Below are 27,568 nucleotides of genomic sequence, written 5' to 3'. Positions count from 1 at the left end.
GTGAGTGGCTAGGGATGTTCTGAGGAGTCCCCAAATAAGTAAATCTGTTCTGTTCTAAATATCAGTACATGGGACTTCTCTTTAAAATCCTTTGTGCAACATGTCAAAGTATTCAGTGATAATGTAAAAATAGGCACCAATTGTTTAAGAACTTTCCTTTGTAAGGAACACCTTATTGCCACTTTTTTATTTCTACATTTTATACCCCACCCTGCTATTAAACACACACACAATTAGCTGGAGTAAAACTAGGAAAACAAATAAATAAAGCAGCACTAAAACTGTAGCAGTTCAAACCCTCTCATGGGTCATTCAACTATTTTAACAGTGCTTAGACCAGCCTTTCTCAACATTTTTACCATTGAGAAATCCCTGAATCATTCTTCAGGCTTCGAGAAATCCCAGAAGAGGTGTGATTATGCAGAATATGGTTTGGAAGCATAGCTGTGGACACGCCCACCCAGGGCCCCTCCCATTCCTACACTTTCAGGTCGGTCATTGGCTATTGGTGGGAGGTAGGTCAACATGAACATATATTGAGGCATATTGGGACAGCAGTTTAGAAATGTATGCTGCCCTATCTGGCTGCACATAGTGTCAACTCGGTGGAAGATGCCTGGGCTGCAAAGCACAGCCAGGATCCACACCAGAGTCAGGTCAAAGTCCAGTCCGAGTCAAAGCAAGCAGAGTTAGGGGCGAGGCAAAGGTTAGTCTAGGGAAAGCCAAGGTCAGAGTCCAGAGAAATATAAATTCACCAAAACCAGTCCAATTACCAAGTGCGTAGTCAAAAGCCATTTGTCATAAGTCTCAGGAGTTCATAGAGACAAGGAATCCGAGCCAAATGGGAGGGTTTCTGCATAGACTCCACCCACACCGAGGAGCCGCTGCTGTCTTGCTTAAAAGCAGCCCAGCTAATTGGTTGCACCTGGGGGAGGACTCACTCATCCTCCACAAGTGCTATCCCAGCTGGGCCCCATCTGCTCTGATAGCGTGCCTGCAGTCTTTGGTTCCTTCATGTTCAGCAAACATCACTCTTCTGCGCCCTCTGCGTCTTTCAGGTGAACTGTCTGGGCTGAGGTGCATTTGTGGCTGCTCCAAAGATGCCTCTTGGGAAGAGCCTGGCTGATTTGTGCTGCTTTGTAAGTTTGCGGTTGCACTGCAATGCAGACTGCACCATTTTTTTAAAAATTACTCAGACCAGGAAATGGAGAGGGGAGGGTGGGTGCAAGGGTGAGACAACGCTCCGTACGGGCTTGCCCCTGGTTGCTCACCAATTTAGGGTTGTATATGCAGTTTTGATGATTCCCCTAATCATAATTTAAAAATGGCCAAAACTCAATCCAGCTCCTTGACAGCCTTGGAAGGCAGGCAATGTCATGTGGAAGGGAGTCTAAAAGCCACCAACATTCGAAGGCTGTCCAGGGGTAGATTCCGCATGCAGAAATTGTCAATGTAATCAACATGAACAAAAGGATAAATTAGAACACGTCAAAAATGAAGATGATTAGAAATTTTGGAGGAAGAGCAAAACATCAGACTTGGCTTATAACCTAGCACTTCTTTCCAGCAGTGGAAGAGCACTTCCATCTGTTGATGTGTTCCTCATACTGCAGACACCCTTATTTTGGAGGATCTGCTGACCTCCCTGGAACCAACTTTCAAGAAGTTCAGTGAGCTACACTTGGAAAGGGAAGCAGGAAATTCCCTCTCTGAGATCTCCACTGTTCTGTAGTACTTGTTTTATCTGAAGACTGAATCCAGATATTTTCACAATTGCATGGGATATAATCCAGCAAATGGAAACTGCCATCAAGTCCATGCTTAACTTTCCCACAGAAATCAACATGATTAATCAGGTTTAAATTGTGGCCATGGAATATTCTGAACATGTAGGTTTCCTGCGTGAAAAGGATACCAGTTAGAATCCGTAGCCTTGGAAGGATCTGAGCACGCAATAATATTTACTCTTGGGAGGATCTGAGTACACAATGATATTCCTTTGGGTTCTAAAGAATGGGTGTCACACACAATGACAGATTGAGATCTACCATATCTAAATGGCTTTCTTCTGCTTGGAAACATTCTTTTGGAGGATCTTCCTGCTTTCTCATTGAAAGGTAAACTTGTCTTGGGTGGTGTGTTGTGTCAATCATTACTTCTTGCAGTCCTTAAGCCTCTATTTCTGTATTAGAAGCTCTTACCGTCTTCAAAGCCATATCAAAACAGTGTTTGTTCTGCCCTTTAATTTCCCCCACACAGCAAACTCAAAGACTACAGATCTCTTTGAGAGGGAGTGGGTGGGAGGGAGGGAGAGAATGTGTATGTCACATAATGTGGGCACTTGTCTTTGAATGTTTCAAGCCCAACCTAAGTGCCTACTTTCTAATACAATGAAATAAAAAATTATGCAAATAGTTTTTTATCCAGCTTCTCCAGGCTATTTCTTTTCCTTCATAAATGCTTTGTAATATAACAATCATTTACTGGTCAGCCATGATCCCTGTAATGAGACAACTGGTGTTAAACTGTTTGAAATTAACTATTTGAAATAAACCTGTTTCTTGTGATGGATAGATTTCAAATACTGTGTACTGTGTTTTAAAATCAGGATCATTTCCTGAAGAATCTAATGTTGATAAAGTCTCACCTGAAGGACATACATTCAAGTGGATAGCTTTGTTGGCCTAAAGTAGCACAACAAAATTTGAGTCCAATGGCACCTTTAAGACCAACAAAGATTTATTCAAGCGTGAGCTTTTGTGTACAATCTTTGTTGACCTTAAAGGCACCATTGGACTCAAATTTTACTGCAGTACATATTTTGCAATTATCAGTGAAGGGATAGGTCATAGCTATACTTTCTGTATACTTTATACTTGACCTAAGAGTGATTTCTCAGTTCAATCAAAGCAGATGTATCTCTAAATACTATTACCTAGTAAAGATTACTCCTAGTAAAGATTAAGATGGGATTAGGATAGATTATAGCGGATGTCCACTGCTGCCTGTTATATTGTTGTATTGTTTTACTGTTAATTGGGCAAATTATGGGGTTTTATTGTATTTTAAATATTTTATCATGTAAACTACTGCGAGACCTGCTGGGGAGCGGCGGTATGTAAATCTAAAAATAAATAAATAAAATAAATAAACCTCAAAGTGCTGAGAATCTGGATCTGTGCCTCATCCACAAAGGTAACATAAGTGCATACTTTCCAAATGCTCTCTTACTCTGCAGCTCTATACTTCTGGAGGGACTCGGGACCAAGCCAAGTCAAAATGTCTCCACACTTTTTAAACTCTGGAGAGCATCAAGCACTGATGTGAGCAATCAATCAGCATTCTCCTTGCTAAACCAATATAGTGTTCCCCATTAGTTTTTTGTGTGATCATTCTACACAGAACTGTTTTAATCGCTATCTGCCCCTGAATTCATGGGATTCCAATCAGAAAATGAGATGAATTGGATCTTTTTTGCTTTGATGGCGTAACATTACATTTCTCACAAATATCCCAATTGGTCAATGTCACCATGGGCATGTTCATGTTAAGATGATGACAGTTCCTAAAACTGTAGTAGCCACTGATCCCCTCCCCCCATGTACAAACTAACAATCTATTTATCTTTCCATGTCCTTCCCAATGTTGACTCACAAAGCAGGAGCTGAGAAGCATGCAAGGGCTGAAGGCTGTCCTCTCCTCTCCCCTTCCCCTTCCATATTGCCAATTTTATTTATTTTGAAAGGGAATATATATTGAGGCACCGCAAGACTCAGATTCCTAGTTTATTTGATATTTTTTTAAATCAGAGAAAACTTTATATGGTGCTTTTCTGTTTTCAGTACATTCAAAAGCTCAATTGAGAAAGCCTTAGGCTGGAAATAAGGAGGTTGCTGGTTCAGTCCTGGGTTTGGGCACTATTTTTTCCCCCTCACAGAATAGGTCAAACTTTTTAGACTTTCCTTCTTCCAAATTTTTCATGACAATTCAGTTTATATTTTTGCTTTTGAAAAGCTTGTGTTTTAAAAATGGCTATATTTAAAATCAGGGCAGAAAAATAAATGGGGACAAATGCAGACAGGAATGCACTGTGAAACCAGAGGAAATCACCAATGCAGAAAAGACCTTAGTTATGAACCAAAAAGCTTTCTTCTGCATTGTAGTTCAAAACAACAACAAAACAGGAGGGTGTAATGCCAGTATCCATGTCTATTAACTCAGTTACCACCAGTAAGACACAGCTTAGAATAGGCTTTCTCAACCAGGGTTTCATGAAAACTCTGGGGTTTCTTGACGACCCTGAAGAGGCTTCCTGAAAGGGTGGGAATTAATCTATATTTTTTAATTTGTTGTTTGTATGGGATATGACAATATATGGTCATGTTGACCCAGCCCTCCTCCCAGAATTGACAATAATGGGCCTGGAGGGGGTGGAAAGGGGAGGTGCCCTGAGTGGCATGAAGACAGCTATGCTTTCCAAACATATTCTACATGACTGCGCCACTTTTGGGTTTTTTTCAAACCTGAAGAATGTTTCAGGGATTTCCCAATGGTGAAAATGTTGAGAAAAGCTGGCTTAGAGGTTCAGGGCAGATCTTAATTCAGAGATACCAATCTCCAGGTGGTGACTGGAGATCTCCTGGGATTACAACTAATCTTCCAGTGACAGAAGTCAGTTCACCTAAAGAAAATGGCTGCTTTGGAAGGTGGACTCCATGCTATTATACCTCAGTGCTCCCCTCCCCAAGAACTGCCTTCCTCAGACTAGATTAGGGATTCCCTAATCTATGCGATCCCATGGAATTACAGGTCATCTCCAGACTAAAGAGATTAGTTCCCCTGGAGAAAAAAGCTACTTTGGAGGGTGGACTCCATAGCATTATACTGCACTGAGGGTCATTCCCCCACCCCAAATCCCACTCATTTCCAGCTCCACCTACAAATTCGCCAGGTATTTCCAAACCCAGATCCAGCAACCCTAGGCTCCACCCCTAAAAATCTCCAGGTATTTCTATGGCAACCCTATCTTAGATACAGGGTAGTAGAACAAGTGAGAATTAAGACATATAATACTAAAATATACTCCTTAATTCTCAGTTTGACTTTGGAAATCCTGCGTGATCTTCCTGCAGGCTATAGCAGGAAACGATGGGATCTGGCCATGGCTGGTGGCAGACTCAGTAAACTTGGTAGTGCAAATGCAATGTTATGCACTACAGATGCATATGTCCACAGCTCCACCCACTTGTGTGTCTCACATTTGTCCACAGGATATCTGGAAAGCTCGGCATCCCCCTTCTACAATTACTAATGTATTGTGCTTCTCACATTCCTCTAGAATCTGAGCCTTCACTGAAGGACAACCTATGGAGAAAGGTGTACCAAGCAAGGAAGTCTTAATCAGCTACTGCAGAAAAACCAGCATAATATACAGCAGTGATCCCCAACCCGCGGGCTGCGGCCTGGCGCCGGGCCACGAAGGCCTCGCCGCTGGACCGCGGCTCCTTCTTCCTTCCCCCCCTCCCGAAGCGAGAAGCTCGCCAGGCCGCGAGCAAATCGGCCGCCAAAGCAGCCGATTAGCTCGCGGCCCGGCAAGCTTCTTGCTTCGGGAGGGGAGGGAAGAGAAGCTTGCCGAGCCGCAAGCTAATTGGCCACTTTAGCTTTAGCTAAAGCAGCCAATTTGCTTGCGGCCTGGAGGGGCCGCTTTAGCTTTAGCTAAAGCGGCCGATTTGCTCGCGGCCCGGAGGGGCCACTTTAGCTTTAGCGGCCGATTTGCTCGCGGCCCAGAGGGGCCGGGAGGGGAAGCCGCGGCGGCACAAACGCGCATGCGCATCCGTACATGTAGTCCACGCATGCGCGTTTGCGCTGGGGCTGCCGCGCGTGTGCGGGCCCCCGGGCCACCCTCTCCGCCCACTACGCCGCAGCGGTCCGCAGCAAGCGGAAGCTTGCGGACCGCTGATATACAGCATGCTCCCATAGACATTACTCATACTTGTGTTGGCCTAACTGTTAAACTGAGAGTGCCGCCTGGGACATTGTAGAAAATTGATCTTGGCTGAGCCTTTTAGCTCTCTTGTGGTCTCCTTCCACTTGAGCTTTTTTTAGTGTTGTTTTCTTTTATAACCTTTTTTTTTTACAAAATGGCCAATAGGAGATTATTAGGTAATTTCAAAAGTCAGTATATTCTATACACCTAATTATCACCTCTTGACTCTGCAAAAGCCCTGTAACATGCAATTATATGCTGATGACAGTCTCTTCTAAATAGTACCTAGTGGGAGTATTGTTGAAATACAGAATTTAATTTTCTGAAAGCAGTAAATTGGCAAGTCCTTATATTTAGTTATATTTGCCCAACTTCCTGTATCGCAACAGGCTTATCTAATTAATTCCAACATCCTTATTGTTTAAGAAGGTAGGTTTAATTTTGATGACACTCCACCCAATTTATGGTTGGTTAGCCCTTGTCCAAAAATGCTGTCACAACTTCCCTCCCTTAATATCCCTGCATCGGCTTAATCACATTAACCTGGAAGTACACAATACATGATAAAACTCTACCCAGTTTATAGGTCAAAGTCCTGTCCTGATCCTCCCATTGTCTAGATCAGGCATTCTCAACCAGGGTTTTGTGAAACCCTGGGTTTTTTTGACAGTCTTAGAAGGGTTTCCTGAATGGGTGGGAGTTAATTCTTTTATATACTTTTTTATTTGTTAAACATTTATTGGGCAATATGACCATATATGGTCATGTTGACACACCCACCCCTCCCAAAATGGCCAATGAAGGGCCTGGAGGAGGTGGGAAGGGGAGGGGCCCCAGTCGGATGAGTACACAGCTAAGCTTCCCAACCCTATTCTGTACAATCTCGAAGCCTGAAGAAAGTTTCAGGGGTTCCTCAGTGGAAAAAAGCTGAGAAAGGCTGGTTTAGATTCTTGGCCTACTTCAAACAGGTATGCTTCAGGATACTACACCCCCCCCCCAAAAAAAAAACGTTCCTTAAAAAAAATGTTTCAGCTGTCCTCTGTATGTCTCCAGTCTGTCTCCACCACTTTCTAAAATGTGTCATTGTGGTACATATTCAGTGTGTGCATGGCATATTACTTTAAAACTATACCCTCAGGAATTGTGCTGCTGTATCCGATCTTCACATTTAGGGGGTGCGGATGTGATTGCTTATTGCATTCAGTCGGCATCAGACCAGACTTTTCACTGGCTATTGTTTTCTGCTTCCTAACACCCTCAGCAATTTTATTAAGGGTTTATTTACAGGAGTATTGACAAATGCATAACGGCGTGAACTGAAGTGGATCCAAAGTTTATTTCTTTCTATTTTATTTGACCTTGTTAAAGCGAGGAAACAATTATTCTCTCTAAAAGACCTATATGCGAACACTTTCCCTTTTTGCATTTATATGTTAATAACTCAGAATTATATGGTCCTTATTTAGCTCTTTACATGGATAAAGCAATTCTCAGCACTTTTAAATAATTCATTGAAGGCTTTGCTGCAGGGCGGCTGCGTTCTGAAAATTATACAAATTATATGACTGAAAGGAATGATGCAGGAGTTTACCAACTTCTTTCTCCAAAGGAAATTGATACGCACGTCATGTTGCATAAAGGTTGGATTACAAGCGGGCACAACATTTTATTGAATATGTTGATAAAGGCAGAGGGAAGAAAGAAAACGAGTATTACCAGCCTAGCGTAGCACTTGCTTTTGTGCTGGCTGCAAGTTGTATTCAACTCTGACAAGGGGAGGGGGGAGGGGGGGGAGCAGCCCTTTCCAAACCGTAAAGCTATAAACTTTGACCGCTCAAGTTTTACAGTGTACATATTAAAAGTATATCGCCGATATGTACATTTGTCTTGAACAGATTTGCATCTTTTCCAGATTTGTTCCTTTTCCCTACCAGAATCAAGGGTACGAGCCTCTACCAGCAAATCAAACTCAAAATCCTATACAGTAACCTCCTTACAAATTTACATTTGAATTACTTGATCCTTTGCATATGAGGAACAATAGAAAAGTTTGAACCCTTAACAGATGGATAGGCCCCATAGCTCCACATGGAACACTAAAGAACTGGTTAGGCAGAAGTGACTGAGGGGAAGAGGTCTGTTAGCGCTTAACAGGTTGTAGTTTTTGTTTGTAAGTGCGAGTTTTTGTTTGTTTGTAAGTGCGAAAAACGATGAAATGTGTACAACCACTATGGCAGATAACCTCAAAAATGCATGGCGAACATCCACAAAAATATGGTTTATCTTTCAGTTGCCAACTACACACACACACACACACACACACATGCATACATACATTTAAAAAGCCCAAACACAACCCTATGTAGGGTTGCTGGCCTCCAAGTCGGGCTGAGAGATCTCCTGGACTTGCAACTGATCTTCAGACTACAGAGATCAGTTCACCTGGAGAATGGCTGTTTTATAGGGTAGACTCTATGGCATCAGATCCCAAACAGGTTTTGGGCAAAACTCTATGGTTTCGGGCCATTTTTTACCTTGGAGTTTTCCCCAAAGCTAGAGCATCACCCCCTATGTCTCTAATGTGCCTACATCACTTCCCGGTGAAATCAGCATGCCAGACATTCCTCTGGGTTTAAGCAAGTGCGGGGGGGGGGGGAGAGCTCCTGGAAATTCCCTGAGATGGGGGGGGGTCCTGGAGAGGGTTTGGGGAGGGGGCGTATAATGCCATGGAGACCAGCTGTAATTCTGGGGTATCTCCAGCCACCATCTGAAGACTAGCAACTAGGTTTGCCAGCACAGGGTTGTGAAATACCTAGAGATTTGGAAAAGTGGGGTTTGGAGAGGGACTTCAGTCTCTTAGAATGCCATAGAGTTCACGTACATTGTGACAACCCTAAACCACAAAGGTGGGGAAATGCATTGCCGTAAAGAGGGCAGGCCCTGATTGAGGTGCTATTCTTGTAAAGGAACAGTTCTTCCTGCAATTTTGGGGGCCACAAAAGGGTTCAAAAGTTGTGACTCCACTAAGTATGGCCCTATTCTTTTGGCAGATTGCAATATATAGTCCAGATTGCAATATATAGTTCTTTGTGTGCCCCTTTTGGAAAAAATAACACAGTTTAAGTTGCAATTATGTTACCACAGACCCCTTAGATCAATAGCACCTAAAGTGTACCAGATACATAGGGTTGCCAAACTTCAGGGGGTGAGTGGAGATCTCCTGAGGTTAGAAGGGATTTCCAAGTGACTGAGATCAGCTCTTTGGGTGGAAATGGCCACTTTGGAAGGTGGTCTCTCTGGAATTCTACCCCACTAAAATATCTAAGGGCAGAAGTAGGAATTTGCCAGCATTGTTTTAGTTTTTTAAAATGTGACTTGGATTCCTTATGATTAGGATCCAGACTAAAAATCTGTTTAACAATCTCTGCACACCCCTAGCCAAGTTTTTAGTAAAGGAGGTAATTTGACAAAGGTGAGGTACACTTGTAAACACTGTCTGGACCAGGACATGATAAAGAAACAAAAAACAAGTTATTTTACAATTCAGTAAATTATAATCGCACACTGCAATCTGTGCAAGGAGCATTAAAGCCAAATTCATTACTCACATTTTACACAATTATATAAAACTGGATTTGCTAATCCGCCTGGCCAAACTTTAGGCAAGTTCCAACCAAAGCCCAGCCTATTGAACAAGGCAATCCCATGAACGGTTACTCCCATTCTAAAGCCATTGACACCCACAATGGAAGAGATTGCACTGCAGGCTTCCCTCTACCTACCTCTAACTCTATGGCTAAAACCATCTTAAATCTGGCTAGATTAACTCTCTTTTAGTAAATGGTCATATATATCCCACTTAATTAAAGTTGACAGCTTATTCACAATGGGCTCTTGCCCGGTGGCAGCTTAGACACATTACATTTAAGACGACAGCATAATAAAGCCATAACAAGCAGGATTACATAGCCGGGGTCCCCCCTCCCCATTCAATGTACCTCTTTCACTGTTTGATATTGCCAAACTTTGTACTTAAGACAGTATGGCAGCATACCACAGAGAGGGGCATTTAATCGCCTAACATAACCATGTATTATTTTTCAAGAGGCTGCTTTACATTTGTGCTATAGTCAGTCATGCTTTAATAGAGATTTCCATCCTTGAACCTGCTGTGAAACAATACTAGGCACTATTGTCCCAGCCCATCTAGAAGAACTAAAGAAGAAGAGTTAGTTTTTATACCCCACTTTTTACTACCCAAAGGAGTCTCAAAGCAGCTTACAATCGCCTACCCTTCCTCTCCCCACAAGGGCCACCCTGTGAAGTAGGTGGGGCTGAGAGAGTTATGACAGGACACCTCTGTGAGAACAGAACTATTAGTACTGTGACGAGCTCAAGGTCACCCTGCTGGATGCATGTGGAGGTGTGGGGAATCAAACCCGGCTCTCTCTGAGAGCCAGTTTGGTAGAGTGGTTAGGAGTGTGGACTTCAAATCTGGAAAGCCAGGTTCGATTCCCCACTCCCCCACATGCAGCCAGCTGGGTGGCCTTGGGCTTGCCACCGCACTGATAAAACTGTTCTGATGGAGCAGTGATATCAGGGCTCTCTCAGCCTCACCCACCTCATAGGGTGTCTGTTGTGGGGAGAGGAAAGGGAAGGCGATTGTAAGCCGCTTTGAGCCTCCTTCGGGTAGAGAAAACAGGCATATAAGAACCAACTCCTCCTCCTCCTCCTCCTCCTCCTCCTCCTCCTCCTCTTCTTCCTTTCTTCTTCTTCTTCTTCTTCTTCTTCTTCTTCTTCTTCTTCTTCTTCAAATTAGAAGCCACCACTCTTAACCACTACACTAAGCTGTCTCTCACCTAGGGGCCATATATATGACACAGCTGTCTTCCATATGCTTATCCATAGGTAGATAAAGAAACAGACGCATCATTGGTAGTTTCACTTCCCTATCCAAATATCATGTACACTACAGCGATGGTCCCCAACCACTGGGCCGTGGCAACCTGCCTCCGCAGGTCCGCGCCGGGCCGTGCATGCGCGTTTGTGCCATACATGGCCGCAAATGCGCACCCGCGGCCGGGTCACGCATGCATGCGTGGCACTCCTGCACATCCGTGGCTGGGTCGTGCATGCATGTGTGGCACTTATGCGCATCTTCGAGAGTGCAGCGCATGTACGTTTGCGGCCGCACATGCACGGCACGCGCAGCCGGGTGATCGCCCTCCCTGCCGCCGCCAGTCCGCAGCCTGAAGAAGGTTGCGGACCACTGCACTACAGCATCCCAAACCTATAGCTAGAGCTTCCCATCTAAACTGCCCTGATTGCTGATTTTGTGTGATGGGGCTACATGCATGCATCTCCAGATCAGGACTCAGGTGTACCATTGTGAACCAAAAAATTGAGAAGGAACTTTTGTAACCAGGGAGGTGGAGCACATACAGAAATGGCTTTTGCCGTTCAGTGTATTACATGAATACATGGTGGCCTTGGTCCATCAAGGTTGGTTTCTCTACACAGACTGGCAGTGGCTTTCCAGGGTCTCAGAAAGAGGTCTTTCACATCACTACTGCCTGGTCCCTTTTAACCTTCTCCTTCTTTGGAGGTTTTTAAGCAGAGGCTAGAGAGTAATCTGACAGAAATGCAGATTTTATGAATTTAGGCAAATTGTGAGTGGGTGGGCAGGGAAGGATGTGCCAGTATTTCTCTCCTGTGGCCCTCCATTGCACATCCAGGGAATTTCTGATTATCACTGTGGGATGGTAGGTGAATTCCCTCCAGGCCAAGCTGGATTCTGGAGATTTCGGGTGGAGGGGATCACTTTGGCATGAAATTGGGGTCACTGTGGGTGAGCAGGGAATTGAGAGTTCCTGCATTGTGCAGGGTGTTGGACTAGATGACCTTGGAGGCCCCTTCCAACTCTATGATTCTATGTCAGGGATCAAACCTGGGACCTTCTGCATGCAAAGCAGATTCTCTACCATTGAGCCACAGTGCTGCCTCAAAATGGGAGCCTCAGAGGGTGTACTCTGTGGCATCACACCCCTGCTGAGTGTTCATTTTCTCTATGCCTGTCAAAGTGATCAAGTAGAAGCATCTGGATGAAGGATGTCACTCTAAGCTGGGGACATTTGTCCATCTTTCTTTCTCAGAGGCGACCAATATCACCAGTTTTAATCTTCCTTAACCCTCCTAAACTCCATCACTTTCACCTCTTTCATTTCATTTTTCTTTTATTGCCTCAGGGGGTCTGTTCTCCTCTCTTGTTTGGGACTGTCTGGATTTCTACAATATTCTCTCTTTTTGTAAGGCAAACACACCAAGACAGATACCCCCCTGTAAAACTGCCTTTTCTGCAGCAAAGCAATTCTTCCCACAACCTAGTCCATGGAAGCTTTTTCTTCAGGAGGCCAGCTAAGCCACTGAAACCCCACAACCCTCCTCCTTGTTCTTTGCTCACTAATGCAGCAACCCCACCTGGAATGTGTCCAACTAGATCTTGTGATTCTGTCTTTCAAAAGGACTAGAAGTAGCATAAATGCCGTTGAGACTGATTAGGTGTAAAGGCCTCAATTTATCCTGTTCAAGGTATGTTACACTACAGTGGCCAAATTAACTGACACGTAAATGGCTTTCTTCTCTCTGTAGTCTAAACTTATTAATAAGTAAATAGCGTGTGTGTATGGGGGGGGGGGGAGAGACAAAAGGCATTTCCGCAGCCTTCTCCAATCTCAGATTTCCAATGGCTGTTTTCCATACGTAGATTAGTGTCTTTATTTTTCAACAGTAACTGTGCAACCAAGGAGACTTGCGTTTCAGGGCAATTCAACAGGCTGCTGCTGGCAACCCCGGTACAGTAGGAACAAAATTTGTGAAGCAAAAGGTATTTTAAAAATCTGCAAAGCTCAAATTTCCACCTTCTAGATTTGAAAACACATCATCCCCCCAAAAAAACCATAGGCAGAATATTTAGATTCCCAACAAATCCCAAATTCAAAAATTTCACTGAGAGTTGCTCTTGAAATCCAACACAGCTCTATTCGGTGAAGGCCAGACACTATTCTCATTCTCTATAAAGCATTGCCATGGAAACGGGTAGACTTACATAAAGCTACTAATACTATCATGGCATTTTATTCTTTTTAACCACCTACTGTGGGTTTGTTCCTTCCCTGACTTCCCCATTGGTCTTTCATTTCGAAAACCCATATTTTATTTATTTTTGTAAGTAAAGATTACCATTATCTGCTTAATTTTGAGTGTTCTCCTTCTAAATGAAACAGTTCTTCTGATCAAATTCCCACGGGCAAGCTACGTGCTCTTTCAGCCCCAATCAGGTTTTCTAATCAATTAAGCAAATTAATCCATTTCTCAAATTATGATTAGACTGCAATAATTATTACAAACCCATGATTGGAAGAATGCTCTCAAATTGTTTTTAGAAACCCTTAAAGGCTAAAATGATCAGGAAGAGTTGCAAAGCAAATAGGGAGGAGGGGAGAGCTTTTCCCACCCAGGATTGCATATAAGACCCTTTTGAGGAAAATGTGGGCAGTTTTCCTTAATTTTCAAAAGTTTTCTTCTTTGTTCCAACATAGGTACATATCAGAGATCTTAAAGGGTTTAACAAAAAATGTTTTTGCTCCATTCATATTCCACTCTTTTCCCCAAAGAGCTCAAAAGATAGGATTGAACCCATTTTATGGTCACAATGATTCTGCCGCTTTGGTAGGCTCAAATACAAGAGATTTTTAGAAGCTTAACCAGAATGCTTTGGAACAGCAAGCAGCATTGAAACTCATGCGGGGGTCTATGCACTAACCCGCAGGAACGTCCATTTTAGGAATATATATTTAGAATAATTCAGCACGGTGTATTGACTTGGGATTACCATACCATACTTGGACCATAAGGAAGGCCAAGCTTCAAAGAATTGAGGCTTTTGAACTCTGGTGCTGGAGAAGACTCTTGAGAGTCCCTTGGACTGCAAGGCGAACAAACCGGTCAGTCCTAGAGGAGATCAGCCCTGACTGCTCCTTAGAAGGCCAGATCCTGAAGATGAAACTCAAATACTTTTGGCCACCTCATGAGAAGGAAGGACTCCTTGGAGAAAAGCCTAATGCTGGGAGCGATTGAGGGCAAAAAAAGAAGGGGACAATAGAGAATGAGGTGGCTGGATGGAGTCACTGAAGCAGTCGGTGCGAGCTTAAATGGACTCTGGGGGATGGTAGAGGACAGGAAGGCCTGGAGGATCATGGTCCATGGGGTCACGAAGGGCTGGACACAACTTCACACCTAACAACAACCATACCATACTACTGGATTCTGGGAATGTTCAATAACATTTAATATGCTGAAGCCTGGATAGAAGGGCAGCTATAATTTGGATACACCAAAGAATGGTGGAAGGGAAGAGTTGTCAAATCATATCCTTTTTACTGTGTTCTCATATAGAGTTTTCATGGTAAGAAGCAAACAGAGATGGTTAGCCACTGCTAACTCTGTATAGCAACCTTGGACTTCCCTGGTGGTCTCCCATCCGAGTACTAACTAGGACTGACCCTGCATAGCTTCTGAGATCTGAGGAGAACAGGCTAGCCTGTGCCATCCAGGTCAGAGCATACCAAGGAATAGGAGCAACTATACATTTAAAACTAGGCTAAATATTAGGGATGGGTACAAAGGGGGGAATGCAGTTCATAAACTTTTAGACATCAAGTGAACCAAATCAGTTTGTGAAATTCATGATGTAGTAGAATGGATCTCCAACTGACTCTTCTCTACCTGCCATGTAAGTTTGGTGAGGATTGGATTTACAGGGTCTGCGTTATGGTCCTCGAATGAAGGTGATCCAGGAACACGCTTTCTGTGAAAACGGCAGCCACAAGTCCAGGAGGTTTAGGTGTATATAGAATGGACCCTGTGCGAGCTAGACACATCAGAATTCAGGGTGACACCCCCCATGTTCTTCTACATGCCCTCCAAGCTATGTGCAGATTAGATTTAGGAGAGGGAGTCTGAGTTATGGCCCACCAAAGAAGATGCCTCCAGGAAAGTACTTTTGGGGAAAATGTCAGGTGCAAATTCAAAAGTGAAAGCTATACACCCTGAATGCAAAAGTAACCTCACCCTGCCACTCATTCATCTTCAATTTCTTCCCTGTTGTTTTGAAGACTGGTAAACATGTTGATTGAACAGAGACAGTCTGACTAGAAATGTATCTATTAAAGAATCACACCAACCTCTACAAATCACTTGAAAGTTTGTGGAACATTCATGTCAGTTGACCTGCCACAAACTGGCCAAAATTCATCACAAACTTTAGTTTGTGAGCTGGTTCAAGCCCATCCCTAGTAAATATTTGTAAATGAACTCAGAGTTCATTCTCTCTCCCTTAATAGAAGGCAGCAGATCTTTCATGATCCATTAAACTGGCAGAACTATTCCAGGCATAATTTCCACTGTGAGGATTCTCATAGCAAGTTTTCTACCTGCCTGCCTTCTCATAAAACAGAAACACTGATTGATTTGAATCATGACTTTTTTCTACTCTCACTGGTGGCTGCCAATGGCATGGACGTCAGGGGGAAAAGCTCACTATATGACGGTACAACACCACACAAAGTTCTGACCTATATATCACCCAAGGTAGGATGCAACTTACTAGAAATCACAAATAAACCTATACCTTATAATACAGCATTCACAATGGAGGTGACAGCTTGAAAATATAAGCAATGAATCTCTATTTAATCTTATTTAATGACAAAGGGGGATGCCATTGCAGTGTTTAAGTGGAAAGCAGTGGTGGAAATGCATTTATATTTGCTCGAAAACAGACATGATAAAACACTTTTATCTAGTGAACCTGTTTTGTAATGTCTTAGTGCCACACTCAATAATGGATTTTAATCTAATTTATATTGCACTATTGGGAAGCCCTTCAGAGACAGTCTGTCTTCAAGAGTGTTCTAATGACATTGCTATTATTGACCTTATCGTCAAATTTACATGTAACAACACTGGGGAAGTTCTTAAAATTCATTTTATCAGAGTTATGCAAATACCAGATAACTTCTCTTTCTATCGAGATTTTTATTAGACTTCCCCAATGGACCACAGCCCTTTTAAAATCTGAAAAAATGTCCTCTCCAAAAGCCACAAGATCAGATTGATAGTTTTGCCAATTTCTAAAATGGTTTCATTGCCTTGTGGGAGGGGAAAAGTGGAGGGATAATTATTTACCATAAACTAAGATGTCAGAATGGCTAGGCAATTCCATTATACATTGAAAAGCCTGAAATAACCCATCAGATAGGTAGTAAACAAACCTTGTTGAACATACTATTCAGCCCACTGGAGTTTGTACCTGCCTGCAGTTATCTCCATATTAGGCATATAGTTTTTCACCAATTTTGAATTAAATGCTGATGACCTTTTTTACAAATAATATGGTTTCTTGCATTCACATTGAGGACCCTCTCCAAAGCTTTGTTAGGGGGAAATTGAAATGCTTTGAAGTTCAGAGAATGATCGGAGGGAAGTGCTTCCATGATTTAACAAGTCCTTCCAAACCTGCAGTCAGCATTGTGTCTATGTTTTCACATCTGCAAAAGTAATTGTTGATTCCACACTGGACGATACAGGTCATGTGGGAGGAACCCATTATTCCGCTCCTTCCAGTGCCAGCAGAGTGCCATTTTTGAAAAAAAATGGGGCAAAGCTGGAGTTAGAACAAACCACAGCACAGGTTCCATTTACAGTCTTCCTCTGTTACTTGTCTACTTTTATAATGGGGCAGCACAGGAGTACTGATTTACTAGCACACTATGGGGGGTTGGGAGGGGGAAAGACTTGAGTTCAAAATTCTGCTTAGCTTTGACATTCACAAAACGACCTTGGACATTCTCTCTCTCTCTCTCTCTCTCTCTCTCTCTCTCTCTCTGCAAAACTACCTTATATATATATTGGAATCCACCTTGGTCTATAAATGAAGTAAATAAATAAATTGCTTGTGAGGATAAAATGAAGCCACAAATTACCAGCTTTGAATTCCAGTAAAAGATGTGGGCTAAAACTATAATACAGTTGTCATACTTGATATCCTGGCCAGCATTCCCAAGTCCCAGAGGTTCTATTGCAACATTGTCCATCATTTTTGAGCACAATTGATTCCTGTCGTCTTTTAAAATGGGCAGTGCTTGACCCCTAAACATTTATTTTCATGAATGAAATAACCCTGATTTACAGCAGGGGACAATATGTTAGTTCTCCACAGCTGCAAGTGAGAAAATCATTCCAGAACACATAAGACTACATTTCTGTAAACAATTATTTCGAGGAATTTATTCTGAGCTTTTCATCTATAGTTTAAAGTACAGATTCTTCCAGGCCACATTCGCTTGTTCAATCTGTTGTACTAATTCGGGACAAGCAAACCTTGTGTTCGTTTCCATTTTTGTAAGATCTGTATATTTTTAGCAATTACTCTCTATCATAGCAGAAAATGTTCTTGAAGCATGCGGCGCTACAATTTCCAAGTCTGAAAAAAATTGGCATTTGGGTGAACTCTATTAAAAGTTTGTTTCTAATCATTATTGTATTCTTTAACATAGCTGTGTCACTTCTTCTGAATATGTGTGAAAGATCAATTCCTAATTATCTATAATTCTCCAGTATTCTTCATCTCCCACTTTTCTCATTCTAAAATACAGCCAATATGTTCTGAATCTAGCATTCATCTGAATGAGCTACAACCTTAGACAAAGATTGGATTTATAAATGTTTCAGCCTTTTCAGTAATGTAAAGCCTAAAACTGGGGTGGCTGCTGGCAGGGGCTCATGGGTATTGTAGTCAATGGACATCTGGAGAGTCACAGGTTGGATTAGCACATTGCAGGGAACAGCAACAGCCCCCTGATACGCTGGTAACACCACTGGTAAGAATGACCTGGGTATTGACTTGGTGCATTACGTCTAGGCAGATTTGAGGTCACTATGGTCAGAGCTTGGGTTAAAGTGGCTGTAGAGGCACTGTTAGAGCTTGTGTTGGATTGGTTGTAGAAGTTCAGTTGGCTAGGGGCACCCAAGGGTTGTTGTGTCAAGAAGAAAGATGAATAACAGAGTGGGTAGAATCATACAGACCATGGGAGGGCACAGAATTTGACACTTGGCCATTTCCGACCATTTGGGGGCCCTTTATCAGCTGGACAGCATGCACTTGTCCACCTGCGGGATAGACATCTGGGGTTTGCCACGGCTGCAGCTGCAGCAGTGTTGGTAATGCTGGCCTGGGGATGCCCAACTCTTGTGGCAGTATCGGCATAGGGTTGGATCCACTTTAGGAAAATTGGCCTGTCTGTTTCCCTTTAAGGGATCTTGGGGCGAGGGCTTTCAAGGGGCATGCCCAGCTTGGGGACTGCCAGCAAGTGATCCTCATGCTCAGATGGCAGGGGAGACCACTTAGTGGAGATGGTCACTGTGGTATCCAACATCCTGCCATCCCGTAGTTCTTTCCACTCCAGCAGGCAGGCTGGGGTGGGCTGGGTACATTGGCTAACAATCAGGCAGAATCTGGTTGTCCCATTATGTGCTAAGGCTTAGTACAGCGGCTGCCAGTAAAGTTGTGCCCTGTCTTATTCTAAGAGGTTGTGAGTAACTGTTGTTTGTGGGTGGGAAATGCTGATAAAAAGCACCTTTGATTCCATGGCCCTTCTCCTGTAGGCGCTGGGGCCGCAATGCTATTGACCTTAGCGGAAAATGTTCTTAAAGCATGCAGCGCTACAATTTCAAAGTCTAAAAAATTTGGCATTTGGGTGAACTCTATTAAAAGTTTATTTCTAATCACTGTTGTATTCTTAAAATACCTTTGTCACATCTTTTGAACACGGGCAAAAGACTAATTCCTAATTATCTATCATTCTCCCAGTATTCTCCATTTCCCGCTTTTCTCATTGTAATGTACAGCCAATATGTTCTGAATCCAGCATTCATCCGTATGAGCTTCAACCTTAGACAAAGGTTGGATTTATAAATGTTTCAGCTTTTCCAGTAACATTAAGCCTAAAACTTCACCAAATCAAACCTCAGAAACCAGCAGAACCTGAGGAAGCAGTCCTATCACTGGAAGATGCTAAATATTGAGAATATTTCTGGAATCTTGACAGTTATCCACAGCCCACATTCTTATAATTAGAGCTTCATCCAATGCTCTGATTTGGGGACTAGTACCTGAGGACAGAGAGTCAATTCAGATGATCAGAAGATCAAAATAATCGACATTCGCATAAGGTTAGCCATTGTCACAAGAATTGAGGATTCTGTCTTCACAAGAGGGCTTATTCATCCCATACAAAGATGAAAACACACTGTATGTCATTCTAGGGACTCACATGATTGCTTCATCAGGGTGAAGCAATCTCCCCTTCCTCTTCAGCCTTCTCACAGAAGTCCATATTGGCAAGCCAGGCAGGGGACTAACAAAGCAGTCCCAAGGAAGAATGTACAGGTCTGAGAAAAGGACAACCAAACTCCTGGATCTGAGACCTTGAACACTCCTCTGTTTGTTTATTTATTTGATTTATAGACTGCACCCTCCCTCCCTGTGAAGCAAGGCAACAAGGCCCACCATACAGCCAACCCACCCTTTTCCCCATAATATGGATGTGACACTGTGCATCAGCCATGGCACCCTATCCCGGAGACACAGGTTAGGGCATGCAGCCAGGAATACAGATGGTTGACCACTCACAAGAAAATAGATGAGGGAAGGATGCACCATTGAGGGGTCAAGCCTTTGCAGCTACCATACCAGACCAGACCAGACCAGACCAGAACTCAGAGGCTTGCTAATGGAGACCATGACAAGATTCCACAAGGCTCAGTCTTACCCCTCGTGTTATTCCGGGTGCTGACTCTCCACCAATACTCTGTGTTTTGAAATTATTATCCTCCAGCAAAATCTGTTGTGGCAGAAGTTAGTTCCTGTGGCCAATATTCTGGAAGTGTCTTTTCTTTGCAGAATCTGGATCAGCTAGTGTTCCCCCAAGCCAGGCTTCCAAAACCAAGTGAAATTATGAGACCCACCCTGCTCCCCAGGAAGTGATTTCCACCAACAGAGGATAGAAGGGAGGGCCCACAACAGAAAAAAATGAGCTCAGCTGCTGGGTTCTGAATAAGGAGCCAGTGAGTCTTGCTTCCTTTGTAGCTTCTGTCTGCTCCTTCTTCAGGCCAAGCCTTTCAGAAACAAGACAGTTTGAAACAAACAACATATGGGGGCTTCTTAAAAGCCCCCTTCCCCAAGCTCTTCCTCTCCTAGATAAAAAATTACCGGACTTCATGCTTCACAATCTAACAAGGTTGCAGTGAACAATTAACTACATGCTCTCCTCCCCAAATGCAAATTAAGCAGTTGTGCTGGCCAATCTAACAGCCTATATTCCCAACAATGTACAAGTCATTCTCAGGTCTGAAGGAGGTCAGTATCAATATGCTTCTATCACCCAGCTCTATGTATTGTTATCTGAATCTCCTGGCAACTTCCATAGAAATCTTGAGCCAGTGCATTAATCTTGAGGTTAATGCAATTCTTACAAGACAGAAGTACTTCTGGTCAGGAAGGGCTCCCCACTTTTGGTGGGATCCTGCTGACATTCTGAGATTAATTTAACCGTCTAGAGTAAGCTTTCTCAACCAGGACTTCACAAAACCCTGGGGTTTCTTCACAACCCTATATATACAAAATATGCAAAACATAAATGTTCAGGAGGGCATTCTTGTAATGGGATTGATTTGTAGTAGGACAGAAAGACATTGCCTAGATCTTTGGAATCCCTCATTCTGCATTGCTATGCCAGCCCCAGCAGTTTGGTGTTCATACTGTCATGTAATTTTGCATTCCTAGTCCTACTGCATTGTCTATTGTATATCTTACATGGCATGATCACATTGTTGCTCTCATTGTTCTATCTTGTCCTTCAGTTGCATATAATGACATTCTAATCACTTCAGAATAGTAGCCAGCCTGCCCTTGCCAGTCTACCCCATGGTAGAAGAAGAAGAAGAGTTGGTTCTTATATGCCGCTTTTCCCTACCCGAAGGAGGCTCAAAGCGGCTTACAGTCGCCTTCCCATTCCTCTCCCCACAACAGACACCCTGTGGGGTGGGTGAGGCTGAGAGAGCCCTGATATCATTGCCCGGTCAGACCAGTTTTATCAATGCCGTGGCAAGCCCAAGGTCACCCAGCTGGTTGCATGTGGGGGAGCACAGAATCGAACCTGGCATGCCAGATTAGAAGTCCGCACTCCTAACCACTACACCAAACTGGTAGTGCTTGCCCATTCTTCAGCTTGAAGGCATGGCACTAATTTGAAGAGCCTAGCTTGGAATGTAGCATTGAAATCACCTACCGGAACTTTGGTAGCTGGTTGGAATAGCATCAGAAGAGGAAAGATATCATGATTGTGTTCAGAGTCAAACCAACAAATACCTTCAATGGCATAAAAAATAACTACACAAAGACAAAAAAAAATGTCCCAGAGAAAGATAAAAGTGTTAAATATGTTTAAAATAAAAAGCCTTGCAGATAAAGGGTGCTACAGCAGCGGAGATCTCAGGGTCCTTATCCTCAAGAAGAAAACGTACCAACCTCGTATCAGAGTGAAAAGGTCTCCTTCGCAGGAGTGGGGTAAAGTGTAACGCCAGAGTCAAAAAGGGTAATCAGCTTGAAATCAAAAGAACGTGACTCTCACTCTTATCAAGTTATTTAAAAAGCTTACCATGTATTTTACAAATTACTCCAGTGAATCCATATCATGCTTGCCCACATGTAACTCCTCTCTTCCATGCTAGTCTATATAGTGAGCAGCAGATGGGTTTGTCAGTGCTACCGACTGCCACCTTTACCATGTGATAAAAGCACTCCTACATTTTTCATTATTCAAGTACATCAACCAAGCTCCCAGAGAGAAGCGCTGAAAGGCTTAATAAGACATTTATCTAGTCTATGTATTTTACATTTTTCTGATAGCATAATGAGGCAGAGGTACTGAGATGAAACATCCATAACATTTCCCATAATTTTCCACTTTCCTCTCCCACCATTTTTAGTATTGCTTTTGGGTTTTTCATTGTTCAATGTTTAGAACTTTATCATGGCTATCAATAATCACTATGTCAAGTGCAACATCCTTCCTGAGCCTTGAGATCCTGAAAGAATGGCTCGCCATTTATCTTCCAACATATTATGAAGGTGATTGCCATCTAATAAATAAGGCATCAATTTCTCATTCAGGTTCACTACTGCACATAGGCTTCTCTCAATATTGTTGCTGCATTTTGTTGGTAATTTGAACCACCTGTTTCTTCAGTATAAAGAAAGGCCTTAGAAGTCTAGATGGAGGGACTGTAGGTCATCTGTTCCACATAGTATATTTCTGGTAAGGCCTAGGAGGAGGAGCTGATCTCATGGCTTAAGTGCCACTCAGCGTTTAACACACACTCAGGTAACTGTCCCACCCCTGAGTGCCGCCTCCTCCTCCTCCAAGCAGCTTGTCTGTCTGTCCAGAAGCTATCCAATTGCATTATGTCCCTCACCCGTAACCACCGCCTCCTGCTTCCACTTCCTTCCAGGGCTTGGAGGCTGCAGATCCCTGCTATGTGACAGCTGCTCCTGCTGGTGAATTCCCTTACAGCTGCCTGCAGCCTTTTCCAAGTCCTGGGGAGGGAAGGGGAGGCCTTCCACAGAGTTCTTCTCACCCTACCCCACCAAATCTAATGCCCACTATAATCCTGAATGTAACAGACTTGGCCCCTAGTTTACAATAATGCCCGTTACTGAGGGAGGGGCCATGATGCACACTTTGCATACAGAAGTTCCAGAGTTCAGTTTGCAGCATCTTCATTTGAAATGTCTTGGAAGCAAGATCGGAAAGGCCTTTCTGTACCTGAAAGACTGGAGAGCTGCAACAAATCAGAAAAGAGAGTTGTGGGGTAGATGGATGATTCACTACCTGTCTCTCTTCTTCTGACTCTATGTGCTGCCTGTAGAATTTCCAGGTATTCTGATTGGCCACTGTTTCAGTAAGGACATTAGACCATGTAGATCATCTGACCTGAGTCAACTGGCAGTTGTGGGTTTTCCAGGCTGTGTGCCTATAGTCTGGTAGTTTTAGACCCTGACCTTTCACCAGAAACTGTGGCTCACATCTTCAGAGGTAGAAGTTCAGCAAGATGGGAATCTCTCTGTGCTGAATTATGGACTGTGTGAAAGTTGCTGGGCATTTTATTTACTTCTAAGGGGTATCTTACTTCTGAAATGCCAGTCAAAGATAATGGTGACATGTCAGGGACAAAAACAACCAAACCACAGTCACATAGCCCAGAAAACTCACAGCAAACAGCTGACTCAGGCCATAAAAGCCTTCATTGTAACAGACTTTTAATCTATAACTCTCAGCCTAAAAAGGTTCAAGGAAACTTTAATAAAACTTTGAACTATGATAAAAGGAATCAGCAATAATCATAAAAACAGATCAATTATTTTTTTAAAATCATTGAGTCATTAATAAAACCAGCAGTGAAGTTAGTATGTATTTGAACAAGACTTAAAAGTTATTTTTAAAATATATTACACTACCAAGCCTTTGTTTTGATTTAATTAGGTTCTGTGCTTTTGATGGTGCTTGTTTTTACTGATGTTGGTAAAAGAAGAAATTGGAAGCTATTTTAATTGCTGAACGGTTGTGTTTCTATGGTAATACTGGATTTCGTGCTTTCTAATTTCTTGTAACTGATCCTGAAGGTCTGTTTGGACATGAATGTTTTGGTGGAATGTTTTTAATAAATGACAAATGCATTTAGTTATGAATGAAATTTTATTGGGATGGCAAAACAATTTATAAAGTTTGTTTATAGAGGAGGGATTATCAAACTAATATATCTTACTTATTAATTAATATAGAATAAAGAGGGAAAGGAGAAAGAGAGGCAATTAGGCAGCCAAGTTTTGAATTCTGAATCTTGCTAGTAAGATACAAGTGAGGTCAAAACAACGTTACACATAGGAGTTTAATGATGGAAACCCTGTAGATTTACAGGTCTACCAAATGTTAATAAAGACGTCTTCTGAAAATACACAGGAAAATAAACTATTTGAAATGCTATGTATTGTATGTATTGGTAGGCCTGTATGCTATTATAAATCCATGCTTGTCCCAAAAAATAAATGAATACTTCTATGCATGGTGCCCAGTCGCCAAGCCATTTAGATGCTGTATATCAAGGGACTGGAAGAGAACCACTTGTGAACAGGAAATTAGAGACACGTGAATATTAAATAACTGTATAGCACACAATAAATGGCAATTTTCTCCACTAACATTTATTGTCTTTTCAAAGATTTGCTCTAATAATGCCCAGAAGGCTAAGGAAATAAGTAGGGATTTACAGATTAGATTTTTTTTTGCATCACACTGTGTTTATTTTTATAATTAATGGTCACTCAGGTGCACCCAGATATAGATAACAATTCTTTGTTTTTAGCATTTCACCTTAAAGCTTATAAATCAACCTCTAGTCTCTATGCACAAATACCAGCAAAACAATTTTCTTTTCCACTTGGGAAACCTGATGGCATCCAAAAGAGTTAACCAGTTTCTCCAATTTGTACTATCCTCCATCTAGACAAATACATGTAATATAATCCCATCCACTCATTCAGTTGAGGAGACTTGGACAGGGTTTTTTTCTTGGGAGGAGGCTGCTCAATCCACTGTTAGTTCAGAGTTATCGGCCCACCACCTCGCCGGGATGGGGGTACAGGGTACAGCCTTTGTTGACTAAGCTCCTTCCTCCAAAACCAGTCCCAGAGGGTGATAGTGGGGAGTGAGCTGCTCTCCCCCACTCTTTTAAATATCTTTATGCACCCTTTGGCCCAGCTGGTTAAGAGCTTTGGGATGGGCTGTCATCAATATGCTGATGACACCCAGCTCTATCTATTCATGGACAGCCACCTGGACTCCCCCCCCCCCCGAACCATCTGCCAGATGATTGGAAGCTGTGGCTGGATGGCTTAAGCAGAGTCTCCTGAAACTCAACCCATCCTAGACAGAGGTCCTCTGGCTGGGGAGAAAGAGTGCAGAACAAGAAGCAAGTTTACCCGTCCTGATCACCTCGCCCCAGGCCTGGAACTTGGGGGTGACCTTGGATGCCTCACTGACCATGGAAGCACGGGTCAAGAAAGTAATCTGCCAGGCGTAGCTATGGTGATCCTCCAAACTAGACTTGTCTCTGACCTAGAAATTGCAGCTGGTGCAAATTGTGGCTGCTAACAGAACCACCTTGGAGGGCCCATATCTCCCCCCCCCCCATGCTGAGGCAGCTGCACTGGTTACCAGTTGCAGCCTGGATTAGGTTCAAGATTTTGGTTTTGACCTTTGAGGCCCTACGTGGTCTGGGACCCACATATCTGAGGGACCATCTGCCACCCTATGTCTCCCCATAGGGCTCTGCACTCTGTGGGTATCAACTTGAAGGGTTCAAGGTCTGCAGCTCTTCCTGGAGCTCATTCAACCAGGCAGGGGCCTCTGTCTTGCAAGCCTCTGGAATGCCAGAAGGCAGAGTTCAAAAACAAATTCCTCTTCTGCCAGGCTTACGGTTAAGGTCAGTGCCCACCCCCAAGGAAACCAAATGGGAATCCACAGGAAATCTGAAGGCTGTATATTAATTTTCAATCATGTCGGTTCAAAATATTTATTTCTTACTTTCAGTAATCACTTGGGCAATCAAAACGGGGTCCAAGGTATTAGGTAACCCACTTTCCTGAACCTTCTTCAGTGCTTGCTCCTCTCAGTCTGGAGACAATTTTTCAAATACATGAATAAAGGGTATCATCTAGGCATATGCTCTTGCATAATGGGGTCGTTCTCTTACAGATTGCCCAAGTAATGTCACTTTGGGGTCTGATCTGAGGAGGGCGAAAGTTTCCCCAAGTGCTTTTTCGATAGTTTTTCTTATATTGGGCTCAATGTTGACACCAGAATTCCATGATTCATTTGTACGGTGCTGTCAGGACAGAGCTGGGGCTTTGATTGATGAGAACCAGTGGAACGGACTAGTATTAAGAAACAAGAAGGAATGGGGCATGTGGACTTTGCTAGACCTTTCCTCCACAATGCAAGTGCTACCACTTAGAGCTCTAATAAGAAAATACAAACAAACATGGGCATGCCACATGTTCCAGCAATCATGATTTTAGATAAAAGGGGTGACTTCTGAGAATATAGAACTAATTTACAATCAAAATGCAGAAAGCTATTGTAAGAAAGCAGATGATTTTCCAAGCAACATGCAAACAAATTACCATTGCTGTGAAATCACAAATACTCTTTAATTTATTTAAAAAGCTTCTCTTCGGCAAACATGTACCGCGGCTATGCTAATTAAGGCTGTGTCCAAACAACTGAAATTGTCTGATGTAAACACTGCAAATGGTAGAAAGCTTAAAGTTTAGGGAATATTATAATTCTTTTTCTCCTGCCTCTATCTTCAACTATCAACACATTCTCATTTCCTCTACCAGTGTTAAGAATTGACTTTGGAAGCTAAGGCAATGCTTGGCTTAATTCAATATTTGTTTCATTCCTACTCCTTACACTCAATGTTCACCCTATTCCCAAGAGTCTGTCTTGCTTTCTTCTTATTGTTTTTGGTTTTGTATTTGATATATGCCTTGCTTTTCTTAAAAAGCTCTCTTTTTGGATCGGTATTGAATTTGCTTCTCGATTTGGATCGGTAAATGAATGTGTGCAGCATACACATAAATACATGATGTTGCAGAAGTTCACGTTAGTGACCGTGGAGAGTCTCTGTAAGCGAATCCTGAATTACGAAGCGGCTGATTATTCTATCATAATGCTCTGCTTAGAGCAAGATTTGGGACGGCTGCCACCGATGACAATGGCCAGCTTTTAGTTAATCAGTACTTGTCATTTTAGCTGAAGGCTTCAAGTTTTCCAGAGCTAGAACAGCTACAGTGACAAGCGTTAGATACATTTTCAAGTCCCCTTGTTCATGGCTTACCTATGACGAATTAAAGTGACCCGGCTTTCTACCATGACGGACAGATTGCTGTAGCCGCCATGAAACAAGATTCATACGGACCTCGCACATATAACCCCAAAACTAAAACCAGCGGGTTTAGAAGGATGCAACTCTGTTTAGGATTGCACCGCAAATTGTGCAAGTAGCCTTGCATTAAATCCAAGTGAACAATGTAATCAGCAAGGTAGGTTTCAGTAGGGGGTGCTGAATCCATGGGCTGTTCAGTTACATTACTTAGCTTCATGAGATCAATGGGACACTGACTGCAAAGGAAGAGTGTGGTGGGAAAAATTTACATGGACTGAAATCCATATTAATTGTCACCATCATAGAAAGTCAAGTTCGTTCTTTCTCTCTTTCTCTCTTTCTCTCTCTCTCTACATTTTAGCATTTTAGCAAATATAAACCAGATAAGAAATAACTCAGGGCCTTCTACCAAGGAGAGTGCTCTCACTAAAGAGCGAAAAACCTAACAGTTAACAT

General features: G+C 42.8%; 1 long non-coding RNA gene across 3 annotated transcripts in view; it reads right to left on the bottom strand.

Moving 5' to 3' along the window:
* LOC143828648 (uncharacterized) overlaps positions 1-27,568 on the bottom strand; it is a 118,786-nt gene that overhangs the window by 68,651 nt on the left and 22,567 nt on the right. The window contains exon 3 of one of the 3 annotated variants that reach the window (XR_013227794.1): positions 22,930-22,945. The exons of the other annotated variants lie outside the window; for them this stretch is intronic. This is a non-coding gene — a long non-coding RNA (uncharacterized LOC143828648). The remainder of the gene's footprint in view (positions 1-22,929; positions 22,946-27,568) is intronic. 3 annotated transcript variants of the gene reach the window in all.

The sequence above is a fragment of the Paroedura picta genome, chromosome 2 (genome assembly GCF_049243985.1).
Source record: "Paroedura picta isolate Pp20150507F chromosome 2, Ppicta_v3.0, whole genome shotgun sequence".
NCBI classification, from domain to species: domain Eukaryota; kingdom Metazoa; phylum Chordata; class Lepidosauria; order Squamata; family Gekkonidae; genus Paroedura; species Paroedura picta.
This window is presented reverse-complemented; position numbering and strand designations above follow the sequence as displayed.